Source organism: Apis dorsata, unplaced genomic scaffold, assembly GCF_000469605.1.
Source record: "Apis dorsata unplaced genomic scaffold, Apis dorsata 1.3 scaffold_978, whole genome shotgun sequence".
In the NCBI taxonomy this organism is placed as follows: Eukaryota; Metazoa; Arthropoda; class Insecta; order Hymenoptera; family Apidae; genus Apis; species Apis dorsata.
Genome location: NW_006264081.1, coordinates 125477 through 129348, shown reverse-complemented (window position 1 = coordinate 129348; position 3872 = coordinate 125477). Strand labels below are relative to the sequence as shown.

Here is a 3872-nt window from a genome sequence, read left to right as displayed (position 1 = left end):
AATATATATGGTATATTAATCTATTGTAAATATATTTCTCTCAATGATTAAATTATTATCGAAATTGGATATATCCACTCTTTTCGCTTAACAAATATATACATTATTATGTATATATTTGTTATATATATATGTTATATAAAATATATTAATATATTTATGATTATATTTTTAAAAATGATTAAATATATTTAGATCAACTACTAAAATGTACATAAAAGTTAAAAATTGTGCAAAAATGAGACTTATTTATTAAAATAATTGAAGTTTATGTTAACGAAGCAAGATAAGCGAAATAAAATGAAATAATTCTATTTCCGTCAAATCATCATTTTATTCTGTATTCGCTTCACTTTATTTAACTTAAATTAATAATTCAATTGATACTTTTATATATCATTTTATATTTATTCCGATATAGATATTTGATTTTTCAAAAATATTTTCCATAAATATACTAATATTTTAATATTATTCCTAATATTTAATTTTACGGCGATTTTTATTTTTATTTCAATACGAATTTCACGAAATTATTTTTATTTATTTTATCAGTTATTTATTTTATCGTTATTTTAATTTAATCTCTGCTCGATTATTTTATCTTTATATTTTATTGTGATAAAATTTATAATCTTAAAGATTGAAGATAGAAAATTACAGAGATCGAAAAGAAAACTGAAGGAAAAATAGATGGATCATAACAAAGACAAGAAGGAATTTCAATAACGCAGAAAAACAGAACGCATGCAATGCGCACGCATCCATCGTGACCACTGTAAATACATGCATGTATTGAAGGGGTTGTAAAAGGAAGTAAAAGCGGAAGTTCAGTTAGATAGGAAGGGTGCAGTCGTTATAGACGTCTGCTCGATCCTATTCTCTCGCGTCGAATCTTCCCTTTAAGCTTTTCGTTTATTCTCGTTTCCATTTTCAATTTTTCCTCTTTCAACGATCTTTTATGATGGCTTTAAACGCGAACGAAAAGAGTTATATCTTAGATGCGAGGAATAATTACGAAGATGTAAGTAAAATCATAATTCTTATTCTATTATTATTGGTGGATTACTATTGTCCTTTTTGATCCTTTTGAAGAATATGGTGGTATACGTAATAAATTCTGTGACGTACGTTATTTCTGTCGCAATATAACAGTATATATATAAAATAATTATGAACGAAGAAGAAGAAGAAAATAGATATAAATATTATAAAGAATATTAGATTTCGCATTAATTCGGTTTGTTTGAAATAGTTCGCGCGAATTTTTGGTTTGTAATTGTTGCTTAGTGAATTTGTACAAGAGTAATCTAAGTTATTTTCATAATTTTAGAAAAAATTAGATTATTAGAAAATTAATTGAAAAAATTATTATAATAATTATCATAGAATTATCATTGTTATCAAAGAATTATCATGTGTGTATGACAATGGTTAAAAAAAGTTTAAAGAAAGTTTGAAATTGATATTTGTTTTATTAATCGTAAAATTTGTAAAATATCATATTTAATTTTTAAGCATTGTATTCAAATATTTTGTAATATTTGTTTTTTAAACGTTGGTAAAATTAAGCTAAATATAAGTGAAATATTAATTTTATAAAAATAAAAATGAAAAAAAAAATAAGAATTTTATGAATTTGTTTTTAATAAATAAATTTTTTATATTGTAATTATATAAAAAAATAAAAAATAGATGTATTTTTTAATTCGAAAATATTCATATATTATCGTAAAAGAAAAAAATCTATAATTCATCAATATGTATACATCTATACATTTTATTTCGATGTATTTTTTCCATTGTTTGTATGCGCTATGTTTAAATTATTTTCGTCAATATATGAATTATTATTTCTTATTTTACTTTTAATTATTTTGATAGTATTTTTCAAATATTACTCATTCGAAAAAATTAAGAATATTTCATAAAGAACATTTTTATTTATAATATGGATCATGCAATTATTTTAATAAAAATTTTCACATTATAAGTGTTTCACATATTTTGATAAAAACAAATAAAAAAAATCGAAAATAAAAATCGTATTTTAAACAAAATTAAAATATAAAAATAAATATTTTTCTATTACAAAAACATATATGTTTATTTTAATATTAAAAGAGTTTTCATTTTCATTGTAATAAATATTAAATATATATTGTGTATGAATAATAGTACAATATTAAGTATATCATATCTTTTATTTTAAATAAATATATTAATAATATGATAATATATTCTTAAATAAAATTGGTACTTAATAATTTGATTTCTTTATTTATAAGAACTTTTCTAATAAACATACTGAAATATTTTGTTTAATAAAATATATTTTTATTAAACTTTTATTATATAGATTCTAAAATATTTGTTTCATAAGAACATTTTTTTAAAAGAAGTTCTTAATAATAAAGATTTTTTTAAATAAAAGTTTCACAAATATCAAATATACAATAAAAAATAATTAATAATTCGAATAAAATTTTTTTTAAAAAGTAAAAAAAAATTATTTATTTAAATCAATGTTTCAAATTATGATTTTATTTAAATCACATAATGGAAAATATAAGGATAATAGAGAATTATATTATTATAGAAAATGTGAAACAGATATAAAATTAAAATCAAATCAAATAAAGACATAAGAAAAGATTTGTTTCATTATTTATATTTAAATTGAAATATTTCAAAAAACTGTTTTTTTTTTAAATATATTAAAAATTAAAATTAGTGTATTTGTGTAGTTTCCTAACTTTCTAATTAATTATAATATAATTTAATAAATATATTTAATATTAATTTATTTGTTTAATAACTTTATAATTCTGTAATTGTAAAATGATAAGTTTTTGAATTAATATATAATACACTAATTCAATCTATAGAATTATTGAATGTTTATCGTAAATTTATTTTATTAACAGAAATAAGGATATGTTTATATTATATTTTGAAAATTTATTCGAATTGTTTATTCTATATAAATGTATTAAGTAATTTTATATTTTTTTTTTACTAACTAAACTATTTGTAGTTTTGTTATAATATTAGTAATATTTATTTAAAAACTTAAAAATAAATATAACGAATAAGAAAAAAGTTATATCTTTAAGATACTTTAAAATATTTTTTTAAATAAGAATATTATTTAATATAATCATAGAAAAATTTTACACATTTTCAAATTCTATTGTGATTAATTTATTATTTAAAAGTTAATTTTTAATATTGATTATAAACAGGGAGGCAGTCTTGGTTCAGAGGAATCTTATGATGATATGAGACAACTTGTTGGGGTAAGAAACATGCAAATAATTAATTAAAATTCATGTTTAATTAAGTTTAAATATATGTCAAAATTTTATATTAAACTAATTTATTATGTCGTTTATTTATATGTAGTCTAATATTATAAAAATCAATGCGATATATAATTAATGACTATAAATAATATAAAGAATAAAAAATAATTAATTTCGTTAGATAATAATTATTAATTAAAATTAAAATATATTGAAAAACTAATTAATAGATTTTAATGTTGAATTTAAGAGTAATATTTCCATAATTTGAATTTCTATTATACAAATATTTTGTTAATCGAACATTGTGACAGCAAAATATTTTTTTATTAAAATATTTATTCATACAATAATGTATAATGTTTTTATAAATCAAAAATATTTTATGTAGATTTTTTTTACATATTATGATATAAATAATATAATACAATATAATGGAAATATAAAATTAAATATTTTCATTAAATAATAAGTAAATAAGCTATATTCATAATAAACTATTCTGAATATATGAATAATAAATTATTGTAAATATATTATTAATATTTTATAGAAAAAATTAACAAG

General features: G+C 17.5%; 1 long non-coding RNA gene across 1 annotated transcript; it reads left to right on the top strand.

Annotated features, from left to right (window-relative positions):
- Window positions 1-614: 614 nt before the first annotated feature.
- LOC116186589 lies at window positions 615-3300 on the top strand. The gene is made up of 2 exons (XR_004151609.1): window positions 615-1024; window positions 3246-3300. It is a non-coding gene; the product is annotated as an uncharacterized LOC116186589 (long non-coding RNA).
- The last annotated feature ends 572 nt before the right edge of the window (window positions 3301-3872 follow it).